The sequence below is a fragment of the Elephas maximus genome, chromosome 9 (assembly GCF_024166365.1).
Source record: "Elephas maximus indicus isolate mEleMax1 chromosome 9, mEleMax1 primary haplotype, whole genome shotgun sequence".
Classification (NCBI taxonomy): Eukaryota; Metazoa; Chordata; class Mammalia; order Proboscidea; family Elephantidae; genus Elephas; species Elephas maximus.
In genome coordinates this window covers 565,890-585,576 of record NC_064827.1, presented here as the reverse complement: position 1 = coordinate 585,576, position 19,687 = coordinate 565,890, and the positions used below count along the sequence as shown (strand labels likewise).

General features: G+C 43.0%; 1 protein-coding gene across 6 annotated transcripts in view; it reads left to right on the top strand.

Annotated features, from left to right (window-relative positions):
- EHMT1 (euchromatic histone lysine methyltransferase 1) overlaps positions 1 to 19,687 on the top strand; it is a 268,050-nt gene that overhangs the window by 68,255 nt on the left and 180,108 nt on the right. The window lies entirely within an intron of this gene.

Genomic DNA, 19,687 nt, shown 5'->3' with positions numbered 1-19,687 from the left:
AACATCATGCTAATCAGAGAAAAGATCGAAGTTGCCAAGGATTTTATTTTGTTTGGGTCCACAATCAACGCCCACGGGAGCAGTGGTCAGGAAATCAAACAGCTTATTGTGGCCTAGTTAAAGTATTGAAAAACAAAGATGTCACTTTGAGGACTACATGCACCTGACCCAAGCCATGGGGTTTTCAGTCACCTCATATGCATGTGAGAGCTGGACAATGAATAAGGAAGACCAAAGAAGAATTGATGCCTTTGAATTATGGTGTTGGCGAAGAATATTGAATATACGTGGACTGCCAGGAGAATGAACAAGTTTGTCTTGGAAGAAGTACAGCCTGAGTGCTCTCTGGAAATGAAGATGGCGAGACTTCGTCTCACATACTTTGGACATGTTATCAAGAGGGATCTGTCCCTGAAGGACATCTTGCTTGTTAAGGTAGAGGGCAGTGAAAAAGAGGAAGACCCTAGATGAGATGGATTGACAGTGTCTGCCACAGTGGGTTCAAACAGCAGCGACTGTGAGGGTGGTGCAGGACCAGGCAGTGTTTCGTTCTGTTGTAAACAGAGTCGCCGTGAGTGGGAATTGACTCGATGACACCTAACAACAGCAACAATGACGTGTTCGGTATTAAGAGTGTATATGGATTTATGAATCCTTTCAGTGAGTCCGTTGTCCTCAGGAGCCTTTGGCAGAAGTTGCCGTCTGACCCGCCAAGGCTGCTTCTCCTCTACTCTCTTTGAAATGCACTTAGAAGAAGGCGAGTGGCACAGACATGGGGAAGGGTTTTCTAAAACATCAGGCCACTTATCACAAGGGTATGTGCTTAGTCCTGGAGCATAGAGTAAGTGGTGAACAACAATAATAATAAGCAGCTACTGTTCATTGGACACCTATTGAGTGGAGCCCTGGTGGCATGCTGGTTAACAGCTTGGCTGCTAACCAGAAGGTCAGAAGTTCAAATCCACCAGTTGTTCCTTGGAAGCCCTACGGGGTAGTTCTCCTCTGTCCTGTAGGGTCGCTATGAGTTGGAATCAACTTGACAGCAAGGGGTTTGGTTTTTGTTTTTGCTAAGTTGTGCAGTGATGAAAGCTATAGTATAAAACTTGTGTAAATTCTAGGGCTTCATGAGTACCAGTCTCTTGACAGAGCCATGTTTTCAAAAGCACATTCTAGTAGCTAAAAGTAAAGAGAATTATACTCCTTTTTAAACCAGACCAGACCGGACCGGACCGGACTAGACGAAACCAAACTTGTTGCCGTCAAGTTGATCCTGACTCAGTGACCCTTTTAGCATCTATCAAAGAACATTGAAACGATACACCATTTAAAACCCAAAGTAAAATCTCTCAGCGTTCCCTCTGTGTTCCCAGGTCTCCCACACTCTGCGGCCGAACTCAGAACCTCAATTTGGCAAATGTCCCAGAACGCTCCCCAACTCCCAGTCCTTGTCCCTTTTCTTTGTTCTCCGCTCCAGTCTTAGAGAGTAAGTTCATGTCCACTGGGGCACTTGCTCTGCACATCTTTGTGCAGTCCTTCTGTGATTCCTCTGATCTCTTGGTGTTAGAGACCTACAATTTGTACTTTAACTGTTCATTTTAGAATGTGTTCTTCAAAACCTCATGGAATGTATATTATGTGCCCAATACTGGCTGTTGGGTTTCAGAGCTGAAAAAGTCAGAGTCCGTGTTTTTTAGGGGCTCCCTTTCTGAATGAACAGACACATGTGCAGATGATCACAGCTATACATGTTGTGAGCTAGAAGAGCCAGATAGGCCCCAAGAAGTGGGCATGAAAGGCTGTGTGGCCACAGTGGACCTTCCAGGATGGAAGCAGAGAGACAGATGCATTGGCCCAGAGACTTGAAGGCACTGTTGAAATAATCTCAGTAGCTTGATAGGGTTGACACATAAGGATAATTGACAGGCTAACATTAGACTTGAAAATTGTTGGGCTAGATTAGGGATCAGCAAGTAGTTTCTGTAACGGCTAGTTGTACAGGCCACGTAGTCTCTATTTTGTATATTCTTTTTTTGTTGGTTTGTTTTATAAACCACTCTTAAAAGCAAATGTTTTTAGCCTGTGATACATACAAAAACTGGCTTGGGCTAGATTTGGCTGGTGGGCCATGTTTTCTGACCCCGACCCAGATTGTTGAAACACTTTCTGTGGACCCGTTATAAAGTATGAACTTCATCCCTTGGGCAATAGGAAGACACGTGAGGTTTTTAAGGAAGCTTGGAGTTTTAGAAAGACAACTCTGACTACAGAATAGATGTTAGATTATGAAGGGGAGAGATTGGACGTAGAAGACAGAGTGAATAGACGCTTCTGTTACCGTTGTCTTTCGGAATGGTGTAGACTTAAAGTAAGAAGGTGGCAGTGGGATTTATTGGAGTGTGTGGTGTTGTTATTAGGTGCTGTCGAGTCACTTCTGACTCGTAGCAACCCTGTGTACAACAGAACGAAACACTGCCCATTCCCGCTCCATCCTCACAGTCACTATGCTTGAGCCCATAATCGCAGCTGCTGTGTCAATTCATCTTATCGAGGGTCTTTCTCTTCTTCCCTGACCTTCTTCTTTACCAAGCATGATATCCTTCTCCAGGGACTGGTCCCTTCTGACAACACGTCCAAAGTATGTGAGACGTAGTCTTGCCATCCTTGCTTCTAAGCAGCATTCTGGCTGTACTTCAAATTTGCTCATTCTTTTGGCAGTCCATGGTATATTCAATATTCTTTGCTGACACCATAATTCAGAAGTGTCCGTTCTTCTCTGGTCTTCTTTATTCATTGTCTATCTTTTGCATGCATATGAGGGGATTGAAAATGCCATGGCTTGGGTCAGGCGTACCTTCGGCTTCATGGTGACATCTTTGCTTTTGAATACTTGAAAGAGGTCTTTTGCAACAGATTTGCCCAGTGCAGTGTTTCACTTGATTTCTTGACTGCTGCTTCCATGGGTGTTGATTGTGGATCCAAGTAAAATGAAATCCTTGAGAACTTCAGTCTTTTTTCCGTTTGTCATGATGTTGCTTATTGGTCCAGTTTTGAGGATTTTTGTTTTCTTTATGTTGAGGTGCAGTCCATACTGAAGGCTGTGGCCTTCAATCTTCATCAGTAAGTGCTTCAAGTCCTCTTCACTTTCAGCACGCAAGGTTGTGTCATCTGCATAACGCAGGTTGTTAATGAATCTTCCTCCAATCCTGATGCCCCGTTCTTCTTCATATAGTCCAGCTTCTCAGATGATTTGCTCAGCATACAGATTGAATAGGTGTGGTGAAAGAATACAGCCCTGAAGCACACCTTTCCTGGCTTTAAACCATGCAGTATCCCCTTGTTCTGTTCAAAGGACTGCCTCTTGATCTATGTACAGGCTCCTCGTCAGCCAATTAAGTGTTCTGGAATTCCCATTCTTTGCACTGACATCCATAATTTGTCACGATCTACACAGTCGAGTGCCTTTGTATAGTGGGATGTGTAGGAAGCATAAAACTTGATGCCCAATAGGATGAAGGCAGTGTGCGGGAGCATGAGGAGTTAAACTTGACTGAAAATTCTTAATTGAAGGTATGTAGAGTTAGTCACAGTATTATTTATAGTAGTCAGGAAGAGCTGGCCAGGTAGATTGGGCTGTAGCCATATAATACAATACCATTGTACATCTGTCACAGCCTGTTTGTCAGTTTGTTGTACTGTCATGGCCTGCATGTTGCTATGATGCTGGAAGGTATGCCACTGGGATTTTAAATACCAGCAAGGTCACCCATGGTGGACGGGTTTCAGCAGAGCTGTCAGACTAAGACTAGGAAGAAAGGCCTGGTGATCTGCTTCTAAAAATTAGCCCATAACAACTATGAATCACAAGAATATTGCCTGATACAGTGTTTGAAGATGAGCACCCTAGGTTGGAATGCATTCAGAATACACGGCGGTGGCAACAGTGGACTCGAGCACAGATCAAGGGTTGTGAAGATGGCTCTGGACTGGGCATCGATTTGTTCTGTTGTTCATGGGGTAAATGTGAACGAGAGCCAACTCAATGGCAGGTGACAACAACAACAATTATGCATCTTAAAAATGTTATTATACCCCTTGCTATCAAGCCGATCCTGACTCACAGTGACTGTCTTAGTCACCTAGTGCTGCTGTAACAGAAATACCACAAGTGGATGGCTTTAACAAAGAGAAAGTTTATCCTCTCACAGTCTAGTAGGCTAGAAGGCCAAAGTCAGGGCGCCAGCTCTAGGGGAAGGCTTTCTCTCTCTGTCGGCTCTGGAGGAAGGTCCTTGTTGTCAGTCTTCCCTTGGTCTGGGATCCTCTCAGCCGCAGGAACCTCAGGTCCAAAGGACGTGCTCCGCTCCCAGTACTGCTTTCTTCGTGGTATGAGGCCCCCAACTCTCTGCTTACTTCCCTTTCCTTTTATCTCTTGAGAGATAAAAGGTGGTGCGGGCCACACCCCAGGGAAACTCCCTTTACCTTGGATCAGGGATGTGGCCTGAGCAAAGGTGTTACATCCCACCCTAATCCTTTTTAACCACAGGCAGAGATTCTGATTTATAATACGTAGGAACATCACAAAATGGAGGACAACCACACATGGCCTAACCAAGTTAATATACACAGTTTTTTAAAAAATTTTTTATTGTGCTTGAAGTGAAAGTTTATAAATCAAGTCAGTCTCATACAAAAATTTATATACACTTTGCTATATACTCCTGATTGCTCTCCCCCTAATGAGACAGCCCGCTCCTTCCCTCCACTCTCTTTTGGTGTCCATCCCACCAGCTTCTGACCCCCTCTACCCTCTTATCTCCCCTCCAGATAGGAGATGCCAACATAGTCTCTAGTGTCTACTTGATCCAGGAAGCTCATTCTTCACCAGCATCTTTTTCTAGTCCAATCCCTGTCTGAAGAGTTGGCTTTGGAACTGGTTCCTGTCTTGGGCTAACAGAAGGTCTGGGGGCCATGACCACCGGGGTCCTTCTAGTCTCAGTCAAACCATCAAGTCTGGTCTTTTTATGAGAATTTGAGGTCTGCATCCCACTGCTCTCCTACTCCTCAGGGGTTCTCTGGTGCATTCCCTGTCAGGGTGGTCATCGGTTGTAGCCGGGCACCATCTAGTTCTTCTGGTCTCAGGCTGGTGTAGTCTCTGGTTTATGTGGCCCTTTCTGTCTCTTGGGCTCATAATCACCTTGTGTCCTTGGTGTTCTTCATTCTCCTCTGGTCCAGGTGGGTTGAGACCAATTGATGCATCTTAGATGGCCGCTTGCTAGTGTTTAAGACTCCAGACACCACTCTCCAAAGTGGGATGCAGAATGTTTTCTTTATAGATTTCATTATGCCAGTTGACTTAGATGTCCCCTGAAACCAAGGTCCCTAAACCCCCACCCCTGCTATGCTGGCCTTAGAAGCATTCAGTTTATTCAGGAGACTTAGTGCAATTGTGGTGACCTCTCCTGTATTGAATGTATACAGTTTTGGGGGGACATAATTCAGCCCATAACAGCGATCCTGTTTGACAAAGTAGAACTGCCCCGTAGGGTTTCCAGAGATTGGCTGGTGGATTCGAATGGCTGGCCTTTTGGTTAGCAGCTGAGCTCTTAACCACTGCACCACCAGGACTCCAAAAATATTATGGAAGTTTTTGTTATCGGCTAATTGAAGGAAAAAAAAAAAGATTATATTATAATCCATTAATGTGAAAAATCTGTAAGGGATATACTAAAATGTTTACTGTGGCTTTCTCTGGGTGGTAGGATTATGGGCGATTTTGGTTTTTGTTGCTCTTGTTTTCTGACTCCCCCGCACCCCTGTTGCTCTGGCTGGAGCCTCCAGGGCAGTGAATAGAAGTGGCAGGAGCAGACATCTGAAGTTCGTCCCTCATCTCAGGGGAAGGCAGTTCCCTGGGCAGTCTTTCCCCATTAAGCCACTACCTGTGATTTGGGCCACAACTTTGTGGTTAGATGCCTTTTATCAGGTCGAGAGTTTTTACCAGGAAAGAATCTTGTCAAATGCTTTCTTTGTATGTATTGAAATGACCATGTAGTTTTTGTTCTGTGTTCTATTAATAGGGTTTTTATATTAAATAGTTTTCATGTGTTGAACTAACCTTGCGTTCCCTGGGTAAGTCTCCCTTGGCCATGGTTGTGTAATTCCTTTTATGTTTTGGTGGGTTCAGTTTCCTGATATTTTGTTAAGAATTTTTGAGTCTGTGTTTATGAGAGGATAGCTCTGTGGTCTTCTTAGTGTCGTCTGTGGCTTGCTTTGCTCTCAGGGCGACACCAGCCTCGTGGAAATAGGTGCGAAGTGTTTTCTGTATATTCTCAGTTTGTGAAGAATTGGTACTATTTATTCTTTAAGCATTTGATAGAATTCACCAGTGCAGCCATCTAAGTGTGGGTGTTTCTTCTAGGAAAACTTTTTTAAAAATTATTAAGTCAGTTTCTTTACTTGTTATACACCTGTCCGATTTTCTATTACTTAAGTCAGTTTTGGTAGTTTCTGTATTTCTAGGAATTTAAACATTTTATCTCAGTTGTCTGATTTGTTAGCATAATATTACTCATAATATTTCCTTATTAGAAAAAACCTATTGTTATCAAGTCAATTCTGTCTCATAGAGACCCTCTAAGACAGATTCGAACTCCCCACGGATTGATCTCCAAGGAGTGACTGGTGGATTCGAACTGCTGACCTTTTGTTTAGCAGTTGTAACTCTTTTTTTTTTTTTTTTTTTTAATTTTTATCGTGCTTTAAGCGAAAGTTTACAAATCAAGTCGTCTCTCATACAAAAAATTATACACACCTCGCCATATACTCTTAGCTGCTCTCCCCCGATGAGACAGCACATTTCCTCCTCTCCACCCTGTGTTTCCTGTGTCCATTCAACCAGGTCCTGTCCCCCTCTGCCTTTTCATCTCCCCTCCAGACAGGAGTTGCCCACGTTGTCTCATGTGTCTACCTGAGCCAGGAAGCTCACTCCTCACCAGTTACCATTTCTTGTCTTACAGTCTGGTCCAATCCCTGTCTGGAGAGTTGGCTACGGGAATGGTTCCTATCATATTAATAGAACATCCATTAAGTCTGGTCCCTTAAAAAAATTTTTTTAATGGCCAAAGTACATATTGTATTCTGGAGAATGTTCCATGAGTGCTTGAAAAAAATATGTAGTCTGCAGCCTATAAACTGGAGTGTTCTCCATATAGTCAGCTCAAGTTGGTTAATAATATTGTTCAAGTCTTCAGTATCCTTCCTCCTTTCCTGTCTAGTTCTATCCATTATTGAGAATGGAGTACTGAAACCTCCAAGTATTATTGTTGAATTATCTGTTTTTGCTTTTCATTCTGTCAGGTTTTTCTTCATGTATTTTGAGGCCCTGTTGTTTGGTGTTCGTATGTTAACAGCTGTTTTATCTTCCTGATGTGTTGACTCTATTGTTATGAAATGTCTCTTTTAGTACTTCTTGTCTTAAAGCCTATTTTTTCCTGATCATTAGTATAACCACTCCAGTTCTCTTATGGTTACTGTTTGTGTGGTATATTTTTTTTCAGGCTTTTATTTATTTATTTTCCAAATAATTTTTATTGTGCTTTAAGTGAAAGTTTACAAATCAAGTCAGTCTGTCACGTATAACCGTACTCCATGCTCCCACTTAACTCTCCCCCTAATGAGTCAGCCCGCTCCCTCCTTCCAGTCTCTCCTTTCGTGACCGTTTTGCCAGTTTCCAACCCTCTCTACCCTCCTATCTCCCCTCCAGACAGGAGATGCCAACATAGTCTCAAATGTCCACCTGATACAAGTAGCTCACTCTCCGTCAGCATCTCTCTCCAACCCATTGTCTAGTCCCTTCCATGTCTGATGAGTTGTCTTCGGGAATGGTTCCTGTCCTGTGCCAACAGACGGTTTGGGGACCATGACCGCCGGGATTCCTCTAGTCTCAGTCAGACCATTAAGTCTGGTCTTTTTATGAGAATTTGGGGTCTGCATCCCACTGATCTCCTGCTCCCTCAGGGGTTCTCTGTTGCGCTCCCTGTCAGGGCAGTCATCGACTGTGGCCGGGCACCAACTAGTTCTTCTGGTCTCAGGATGATGTAGGTCTGTGGTTCATGTGGCCCTTTCTGTCTCTTGGGCTCTTAGTTGTCGTGTGACCTTGGTGTTCTTCATTCTCCTTTGATCCAGGTGGGTTGAGACCAATTGATGCATCTTAGATGGCCGCTTGTTACCATTTAAGACTCCAGACGCCACATTTCGCAGTGGGATGCAGAATGTTTTCATAATAGAATTATTTTGCCAATTGACTTAGAAGTCCCCTTACAGGCTTTTATTTTTAACCTCTTTGTGTCTTCTAGTCTGAGATATGTCTCTTGTAGATAGCATATTTGGGTTTTGCTTTTTCCTTGAGTCTGGCAGTGTCTGCCTTTTTATTGTAGTCTTTACATTTAAAGACCATTTGTGTTTAAAATCATCATTGATGAGGTTGGATTTACAGTTTATATATGTCTTCTTTTTTTTCCCTGAATTCCAGTTTTGGTGTCTTCTTTTTTGTTAAAATGACTCACAAAGCAATATTCTTTTGGTTATTTTCTTAGTGGTTGCTCTGGGGATGGCAATATATATCTTAATGTAGCACGATCAACCTGAGATTCATATTAAGTTCATCCTGGTCAGATATGGAAGGTTTGCTCCGGTGGAGCTCTGTTGCTGTCCTTGTGCTGACTGTAGACTAAATAAATCATGTGTCACCACGTAGACAAGCCATACTGTTACGTAGGTAGTGCCCGCTGCAGTCCCCAGACACGTGGAAAGATACCGGGGAGGACGTGGTTTCTGTTAGAGGGGAAGCATGCTGGGCAGGTGAGAGCCACAGGTGACTAGCACTGCACCTGTGAATAGGATGGTAGCCCCGGAGGAGGACGCCTGAATGTGGAGGCTGCATGCTTCCTGGTGCCAACACAAGTAACACCTACAAATTAAAGGTTATACACAAGCCCTCAGCCTTAACTCTCTGAATTTTCAGTCTTTTATTATGCCTTTTTTTTTTTTTCATTTTTCAGTTCTACATTGTAACTGGATATAGTTTTATTAATAAATATTAAAAAAAAAACCCACTGCCATCAAGTTGATTCCGACTCGCAGCGACCCTATGGGACAGAGCAGAACTGCCCCATAGGGTTCCCAAGGCTGTAAATCTGTATGAGAGCAGACTGCTACATCTTTCTCCCACGGAGCAGGCGAGTTCAAACAGCTGACATTTTGATTAGCAGCTGAGCACTTAACCACTGCACCACCAGGGCTCCTTATTAATAAATACAGAAGCCAGAACGGTATTTCTGTTACATAGGCTTACTTTGACGTGGATTAGTGAGCCCATCATTTTGTTGGGCAGTCTCACTTAGCTGACTTTGTTAAAACCGGTAAAGGTGCTCCTGTGGATTACCAGCTGGGATAGAGTATATTAATAATTTGAATCCTTGTCAAACAACATTTACAGACAAGAGACAGTCCCCAGGGTAACAGCTGGTCCTCCTGAGCTTGGAGCAGCAGTGCATGAAGATGTCTGGTGGTGAGCCTGGTCCCACTGGGTGAGGACGGCTTGCAGAGGGCAGGGATGGGCTACGGGACCTGCTGGAGTCTGACCTCACCCCTGAACTAGGGTGGAGCAGTGTGGGTGTCGGCATCGTCATAGGCCGTTGGCTGCATAGTTGGCAGAAACCAGCAAAGCTTGGAAAGCCACGTGCTGACATCCCTTGTGTTTTTCTCACCTTGTGGTATGAAGAAGCAGCTCAGTAGCCACTTCGTTTAGTCTGAAAACAGGTAACCGTCAAGTCAATGGTAGAGTGTCTGTGTCTGCCGAGAACAACAGCTGCAGTGGTTGGGTATCTTCCTGACTTGATTCTCTGCAGCTCCCTGAATTTGCTTCCTGCCCCGCCTCCAACTAGGACACAGAGTCACCAAAGACAGGGTGATCCCTGCACTGTCTCACCAGCTTTGCCAAAAAGAACCCAAGAGCAGCTTTTGTTTCTTGGGGTGCAGGAGGCTGCTACACCGAATAAAGTGGGGTTTGGCCTGGGGCAAGAGCTCCTTTCTCTTAGAGTTGAAAAAGAATCTTAGTTAACAGATTTAGCACAAACTGACATGAATAGGACATGGAGTTATTCTTCCCAATTCTTTTAAAGGGATTCCATCGAAAAAGAAGAACCTGGTTAGGACCTTTCTGAGAGAGAGATATGACAAGTCCTTTGTGTAAGGAAAGGACAGCTTTGATTCCTAGCTCTCTCCCTTATTTTATAGCTATTTCCTGAAGAAATTTATAGAGAACTATGTACAGAGGTGTATATCAAACAAAGAAGTTTGTTCATAGGACTGAAGAGTGCTGAATTACCTGCCTGCCAGTGGGCAGAGGTTCCGTGCGTATGGGCTGGGGCACTGCACGCTGGCTCTTGGTGCCGACCCTTGTAGCCTTGGACATAGTAGCAGTGTGGGTGTACTCGCTCACGTTGGTCAAGGAAGAGGGGGTGCCTAACAGTAGGTGTAGCATGATCTCGTTTATACAGTCGTGTAAATTCTACCTTTATGAGTATATTTGTAAAGGAAAATGTTTGGAAAGTTATACACAAAATGTTAATTGGCTTATGGGTAAATTTTACTTTTCCTTTTTTTCCCAATTAACTTCCTTTACATCAGCTTTTAAAAATGAAATTGTAATACTACATGAGTATTTTCTTTTGAAAGTCAGATCCTGTTAAGGCTGAAGGTCCCTACCTATCTCCCTGAACCCTGTCCCTACTTCTGTCACAGTGATTTTGGTGTCTGTCCTAGACCTTTCCCTATGGTTTTATAGAGATATGTTTGAACCCATCAAAAATACATAGTATTGTTTGTTATGTATACATTTAATTGTTTCCATCTATAAGATTTTTTTTTCTTGTGAAATAATTTTGAACTTAATGGAAAAATTGTGAGCACTTTTTCCTGAGCCATTTGAGAGTAGGCTGTCTCCTGGATGCCTCAGCACTCCCCAATACTTGAGTGTGTATTTCCTACAAAGACATTTTTCCACCTAACCGTAATATAGCCCTCAAAGTCAGGAAGTAATATGTATCTTCTAGACTACATGGTATCATGCTGTGAGTACTATTGTGCTCTGTCCTTTTTAGCTCTGTGAGTTCTGGTGGCCTGTCTGTCACTCGTGCCTGTCTAGCGGGCTCCTTTTAACCGCTGCACAGGGTTCTCTTGTCTGAACACACCCGGTTTATGTGGCACTTGTGTTGCTTGCCCTTCTTGCTGTTGGAGAGACCCCACTGTGAGCACTGCAGGCCATCCTTCTCGCTGTTGGAGAGACCCCACCGTGAGCGCTGCAGGCATCCTTCTCGCTGTTAGAGAGACCCCACCGTGAGCACTGCAGGCCATCCTTCTCGCTGTTGGAGAGACCCCACCGTGAGCACTGCAGGCCATCCTTCTCGCTGTTGGAGAGACCCCACCGTGAGTACTGCAGGCCGTCCTTCTCGCTGTTGGAGAGACCCCACTGTGAGCACTGCAGGCCATCCTTCTCGCTGTTGGAGAGACCCCACTGTGAGCGCTGCAGGCCATCCTTCTCTCTGTTGGAGAGACCCCGCCGTGAGCAGTGCAGGCATCCTTTTCACTGTTGGAGAGACCCCACCGTGAGCACTGCAGGCCATCCTTCTCGCTGTTGGAGAGACCCCTCTGTGAGCACTACAGGCCATCCTTCTCGCTGTTGGAGAGACCCCGCTGTGAGCACTGCAGGCATCCTTCTCACTGTTGGAGAGACCCCACCATGAGCGCTGCAGGCTATCCTTCTCGCTGTTGGAGAGACCCCACCGTCATCAGTCTTCCCCTGGTCTTGGGGCTTCTCAGCATAAGGACCCTGGATCCAAAGGACATGCGCTCCTGGCTCTTGTTGCTTGGTGGTAATGAGGTCTCCCTTCTCTCTGCTTGCTTCTCTGTTTTATATCTCAAAAGAGATTGATTTAAGATACAACCTAATCTTGTAGATTGAGTTGTGCCTCATTAGCATAACTGCCTCTAATCTTGCCTCATTAACATCATAGAGTAGAATTTACAACATACAGGGAAACCACATCAGATGACAGAGTGGTGGGCAGTCACACCATACTGGAGATCACGGCCTAGCTAAGTTGGCACGAGTTTCTGGGGGACACAGTTGAGTCCTTAACATTATTAAACCTGTAAATTGTTCTCAGTCTGATGGGTTGGAATGATATGCAGTTATTTAAATTTACATCTCCCTGGTTATTTGTGAATTCTGTTTTATTATCATGTTGGTATTTTGTAGCTTGACTTGTTCATTGTTGCAGATATTTCCTTCCAGTCTTGGCTTATCTTCGGCTTTTGTTTATAGTGTCTTTTATCTTACATGCGTCTTAATTTTGTTGAGGCAAAATGTATCACTCTTTTCTGTTTGTGTGTGCAAGCATTGTTTTCTACCCTTGTTGTTGTTGTTAGGTGTGGTAGGTGGAGTCAGCTCGGACTCATAGGAACCCTGTATATAACAGAAAGAAATGTTGCCTGGTCCTGCACCAGATGTTGCTATGTTGAGCCCACTGTTATAGCCACTGTGTTAATCCACTGTATTGAGGGTGTTCTCTTTTGCCTGATGTCCTTCTCCAGAGATTGGTCCCTCTTGATAACATGTCCATCTCATAAATATATTCTGTAATTTTTCTAATATTTTCTGTTTTTTCTTTAAAATATTAAGAGTTTAATCCAGATTAATTTAGGGTGTGAAACAGGGATCTGACTTAGTTTTTGCTGTGACAACGGATGTGTTCTGCTTTTTTCCCACTGATTTGAGTTGATCTAAATTTCCAGACATATAGGTGAGTTTCGAGGCTCTAGTCTACTAACTTCAGAAGGATCTAGATTCACAAGGTGGGGAGGAGAATCCAGATCAGCACAAAACTGATTCTTAGGAGGTGGAGGTCAGACATACCTCCACGCGCTGACTTTGTCACCATACCTGGCACCAGCTGTCCCCTACCCGTGGCACACTCTGTTTCTCTTCTGGATTCGATAATTCGTTGCAGTGCCATGCAGAACTCATAGACCGGACTCACGATTATGGGGTTTATTAAGGAAGTATCAAGCTACAACTCAGGATCACGATGAACTTGGAGTCAACAGGATACAAGTGAGGAGACAGAATACGGTTTGTCAGTCAGGGTGGATTCCAACCAAGACAGCTCTCAGCTCCTTCACAGCTGTGCCTGCAGGCAGGCCCTTTGCTCACGCCTACTGCTGCTGGCTGTGCTCAGTCCTGGCCTCTGCTCTGCTCAGCAGAGTGTTACAGCTCTTTTGGCTCCAATGACATTGGCTTGCATAACAATTGACCACTTCCTGAAGGTAGGTAAAGTAGACCAATCAAGGGCAGGCTATGGCCCAACTAGTTATTTTTGGCAGAATTATAAACCCAAGGCCAGAAAGGCCATTGTGCTCCGCATGCCAATGGCATTACTCTTTTAATCACTACAACTTTATCGCATATATGCCTGTTCCTTGCCGTTCGACGGTCCTGTTATCTGACATCTCACATTTATGATGATGTAAAAAGTCTGATTATTTTGTGCATTAATGATGTACATCTGGCAGTAACAAACGCCGAGGTGTGATGCAAAAGTAATGCTGGCTGTGACGGTTAAGGTCATGTGTCAGCTTGGCTGGGCCGTGATTCTCAGTGGTTTGGTGGTTATGTAATGATGTAGCCATCCTCTGTTTTGTGACCTGATGTGGTCATCCTTCATTTTCACATAGTACCGATTTTTGTATAACTACCTGCTCTTTGGAACCTAAACATGTCGATAAGTGAGGAGTAGGTGTATTGATCTTTGGCAGTGAAATTCTTTTTTAGAAATTCTGGGGGCTAAATTTTGGGAGTAAATCACAATTACCTAACCTGATTTTTGCAATCAGCTTGTGAAGGTTGAGATTATGATTATGATTCCACTGAATTTATAAACTAGGGGAAATTTGACATCATTATACAATATTTAGTCTTCATATTTGTGAACATTTTATATTTTTATTTAATAATACCAGTAAAATTTAAGTTTTCTTCCCCCCTTTTTGTGATAAATATATTATGTAATGAAACATTTGCCACTTTAACATTTTATACATGTACAATACAGTGACGTTGTGTTATGTTGTTAACATCACCATTATTCCTTTCCAAAATTTTCATTACACCTAACAGAAGCTCAGTTTCCCCAAAGCAATGAATTCTCCTTTCTCCCTGCTCTCATTTGCCTCTGGTAGCCCTGGTGGCACACTGGTTAAGAGCTCAACTGCTAACCAAAAGGTGGGCAGTTGAATTCCACCAGCTGCTCCTTGGAAACCTTACAGGACAATTCTACTCTGTTCTATTAAGGTTGCTATGAGTGTCAGTTTGTCGTACTGTGGGGGCTTGCATGTTGCTGTGATACTGGAAGCTATGCCAGCGGTATTCAGATACCAGCAGGGTCACCCATGGAGGACAGGTTTCAGCTGAGCTTCCAGACTAAGACAGACCAGGAAGAAGAACCTTTTAGTCTACTTCTGAAAAGCATTAGCCAGTGAAAACCTTATGAATAGCAGCGGAACATTGTCTGATATAGTGCTGGAAGCTGAGCCCCCCAGGTTGGAAGGCACTAAAAAGATGACTGGGGAAGAGCTGCCTTCTGTAAGTAGAGTCGATCTTAATGACGTGGATGGAGTAAAGCTTTCGGGACTTTCATTCGCTGATGTGGCATGACTCAAAATGAGAAGAAACAGTTGCAAACATCCGTTAATAATTGGAACCTGGAATGTACGAAGTATGAATCTAGAAAAATTAGAAATCGTCAAAAATGAAATGGAACGCATAAACATTGATACTCTAGGCATTAGTGAGCTGAAATGGGCTGGTATTGGCCATTTTGAATCAGACAGTCATGTAGTCTACTATGCTGGGATTGACAACTCGCGGAGGAATGGTGTCGCATTTCATCGTCAAAAAGAAAGTTTCAAGATCTATCCTGAAGTACAACACTGTCAGTGATAGGATAATATCCGTATGCCTACAAGGAAGACCAGTTAATACGACTATTAGTCAAATTTACACACCAACCACTAAGGCCGAAGATGAAGAAATGGAAGATTTTTATCAGCTGCTGCAGTCTGAAATTGATCAAACATGCCATCAAGATGCATTGATAATTACTGGTGATTGGAATGAGAAAGTTGGAAACAGAGAAGAAGGATCAGTAGTTGGAAAATACGGCCTTGGTGATAGAAACAATGCCAGAGATCGAATGGTAGAATTTTGCAAGACCAACAACTTCTTCATTGCAAATATCTTCTTTCAACGACATAAACGGCAACTATACACATGGACCTTGCCAGATGGAGCACACAGAAATCAAACTGACTACATCTGTGGAAAGAGACGATGGAAAAGCTCGATATCATCAGTCAGAACAAGGCCAGGGGCCGACTGTGGAACAGACCATCAATTGCTCCTATGCAAGTTCAAGCTGAAACTGAAGAAAATCAGAGCAAGTCCACGAGAGCCAAAATATGACCTTGAGTATATCCCACCTGAATTTAGAGGCCGTCTCAAGAATAGATTTGATGCATTGAACACTAGTGACCGAAGACCAGACGAGTTGTGGAATGATATCAAGGACATCATCCATGAAGAAAGCAAGAGGTCATTGAAAAGACAGGAAGGAAAGAAAAGACCAAGGTGGATGTCAGAGGAGGCTCTGAAACTTGCTCTTGAACGTTGAGCAGCTAAAGCAAAAGGAAGAACTGTTGAAGTAAAAGAAGTGAACAGAAGATTTCAAAGGGCGTCTCGAGAAGACAAAGTATTATAATGACATGCACAAAGAGCTGGAAATGGAAAACCAAAAGGGAAGAACACGCTCGGCATTTCTCAAGCTGAAAGAACTGAAGAAAAAATTCAAGCCTCGAGTTGCAATAGTGAAGGATTCTATGGGGAAAATACTAAACGACACAGGAAGTGTCAAAAGAAGATGGAAGGAATACACAGAGTCATTATACCAAAAAGAATTAGTCGATGATCAACCATTTCAAGAGGTGGCATATGATCAGGAACTGATGGTACTGAAGGAAGAAGTCCAAGCTGCCCTGAAGGCATTGGTGAAAAACAAGGCTCCAGGAATTGATGGCATATCAATTGAGATGTTTTAACAAACACATGCAACGCTGGAGGTGCTTACTCGTCTATGCCCAGAAATATGGAAGAGAGCTTCCTGGCCAACTAGACTGGAAGAGATCCATATTTATGCCTATTCCCAAGAAAGGTGATCCAACCGAATGTGGAAATTATAGAACAATATCATTAATATCACAAGTAAGCAAAATTTTGCTGAAGATCATTCAAAAACGGCTGCAGCAGTATATTGACAGGGAACTGCCAGAAATTCAGGCCGGTTTCAGAGGAGGACATGGAGCCAGGGTTATCATTGCTGATGTCAGATGGATCCTGGCTGAAAGCAGAGAATACCAGAAGGATGTTTACCTGTGTTTTATTGATGATGCAAAGGCATTGTACTGTGTGGATCATAACAAATTATGGATAACATTGTGAAGAACAGGAATTCCAGAACACTTAATTGTGCTCATGAGGAATCTTTACATAGATCAAGAGGCAGTTGTTCAGACAGAACAAGGGGATACTGATTGGTTTAAAGTCAGGAAAGGTATGTGCCAGGGTTGTATTCTTTAAGCATACCTATTCAATCTGTATCCTGAACAAATAATACGAGAAGCTGGACTATATGAAAAAGAACGGGGCGTCAGGATTGGACGAAGACTCATTAACAACCTGTGTTATGCAGATGACACAACCTTGCTCTCTGAAAGTGAAGAGGACTTGAAGCACTTACTAATGAAGATTAAAGACCACAGCCTTCAGCATGGATTGCACCTCAACATAAAACAAAAATCCTCACAACTGGGCCAGTGAGCAAGATCATGATAAACGGAGAAAAGGTTGATGTCAAGGATTTCATTTTACTTGGATCCACAGTCAACCCCCATGGAAGCAACAGTCAAGAAATCAAAAGTCGCGTTGCATTGGGTAAATCTGCTGCAAAGGACCTTTTTAAAGTGTTGAAGAGCAAAGATGTCACCTTGAAGACTAAGGTGTGCCTGGTATTTTCAATTGCATCATATGCATGTGAAAGCTGAACAATGAATAAGGAAGACCGAAGAAGAGTTGACGTCTTTGAATTGTGGTGTTGGTGAAGAATATTGAATATACTGTGGACTGCCAAAAGAATGAACAAATCTGTCTTAGAAGAATTACAACCAGAATGCTCCTTAGAAGCAAGGATGGCGAGACTGCGTCTTACATACTTTGGACATGTCGTCAGGAGGGATCAGTCCCTGGAGAAGGACACCATGCTTGGCAGAGTACAGGGTCAGCGGAAAAGAGGAAGACCCTCAACAAGGTGGATTGACACAGTGGCTGCGACAATGAGCTCAAGCAAAACAACGATTGTAAGGATGGCTCAGGACCGGGCAGTGTTTCGTTCTGTTGTGCATAGGGTCGCTATGAGTCGGAACTGACTCAACGGCACCTGACAACAACAGTAACAACATCAACAGCAATGGCTAATGACATTGAGCATCTTTTTGTGTGCTTTTTGGCCATTGGTGTATCTTACTTGGAGAAATGTCTATTCATTTCCTTTACACATTTTGAAATTGGGTCGTCTTTTTATTGTTGTGTTGTAAAAGTTCTTTGTATATTTTGAATGCCAGTGTTAGTTGTCCTTGAGTCAGTTCTAAGTCATGATGACCTAGGTGTGTCAGAGTAGAACTGCTCCTTAGAGTTTTCCTTTTTATTGTGGTGAAAATGTAGTCACCAATAAAACGTCTATGTTTATAATTCCATAACATCGATGACACTTTCCATGTTATGCCACGGTTACTATTCTTTTCCAAGATATTCTGCCACCATCAGCATAATGCTTCCCAAATGGAAACACCCCTTTCCCCTCCCTCTCACCCTTGGTAACTGTTATGAATCTTTGGTGTCTAGATAGTCGCTTATTTCATATAAGTGAGATCATACAGTATTTGTTCCTTTGTGACTGACTTATTTTGGTCTGCGTATTTTCAGGGTTCACTCATGTTGTGGTATGCATCAGAATTTCATTTCTCTTTATAGCTACAGAATATTCCATTGTGTGTATATACCACACTTTGTTTATCCTTTCATTTGTTGATGGACATTTCAGTTGTTTCCACATTTTGGCCTTTGTGAAAAGTGGTGCAGTGAACACTGGTGTACAGGTTTATGTTTGCATTCCTGCCCTTACCTCCTCTGGACATACACCTAGGATTGGGTTTGGGAAGGAGGGGCGGGGAGGGCTGGAAGAGGTTAAAGCCTGTTGGGGGACAGGGAAGGGAGTCAGTCGTGTATGCCTGTAGGCGTATGGCTGGACAGTGAGTGCGTTCTGCAGCGGGGGCTGGGGCACGGCTCTTTGAGACCTGGTGACAAGCACAGAGGACTGGTGGCAGCAGAGCCAAAGTTTTTGCATGGTCCCTCGGTGCAGCGGCGGCGGTATGGGTCCCAAGCTTGCCCAGTGACCATTCTGTGCGCCTCTCTCCTGTATGTGATAAGGTGTTTGCACAGTGTCCAGATCACAGAATGTCGTACCTCACAGAGCGTATTGTGGATGTTAAGCAGGGCATATCAGTGTTCTATTATTTTTGATGCACTGTTACCTGGGATTGTTTTTTAATTTCATTTTCGGGTTGGTTATTGCTAATTTGTGGGAATAGAACTGATTTTTATTTATTGATTTTGTATCTTGCAATCAACTGTTATTAGTTCTCATAGTTTTTTTTTTAGTGGATTACTTAGGATTTTCTGTATATAAGGCTATGTCATCTGGGAATAGAGGCAGTTTTACTTCTTCCTTCCCAAATGATGCCTTGCATTTCTTTTTGTTGCCTGATTGCCAGAACCTTCAGTACAGCGTTGAGTGTGCGTGGTGAGAGGACGTGCTTGTCGTGTTCCTTCTGTTGTTAATTGTTAACTGTGGGTTTTGTGTAGATGGTTTCTGTCAGGTTCCCTACTCTGTAGTTTGTTGACCTTTGGTTAAAAAGATTTTATCAAGAGTATTAGATTTTGTCAAATGGTTTTTCTGTGTTTATTCAAATGAACATGTGGGGTTTTTTTTTTTGTACTTTATTCTACTACTATGGTGTATTAAACTGATTTTAATATGTTAAGATAGCCTTGCATTCCTATAATAAATTCCACTTGATCATAGTATATAAACTTTTTATATGTTGCTGGATTCGACTAGTGTTTTGCTGACAATTTTTACATCTGTTTTCATAAGAGATACTGGTCTTAGTTTTCTCTTTTTGTAGTATCCTTGCCTGGTGTTTGTATCCTAGTAATACTGACTCCATATAAGGACTTGGAAAGTATTTTCTCCTCTTTTATGTTTTGGAAAAGTTTGTGAAGGATTGGTATTCTTTTTTTAAAATGTTTGGTGATATTCACTACAGAAGCCGTCTGTTTCTGGGCTTTTCTTTGTAGAAAGTTTTAAAATTACTTATTCAGTCTTTTTATTTGTTATAGTAAAGATCTTCTGTTTTTCCTTAGTTAATTTTCGTAATTTGTGTTTTCCCAGGAATTTTTCCATTT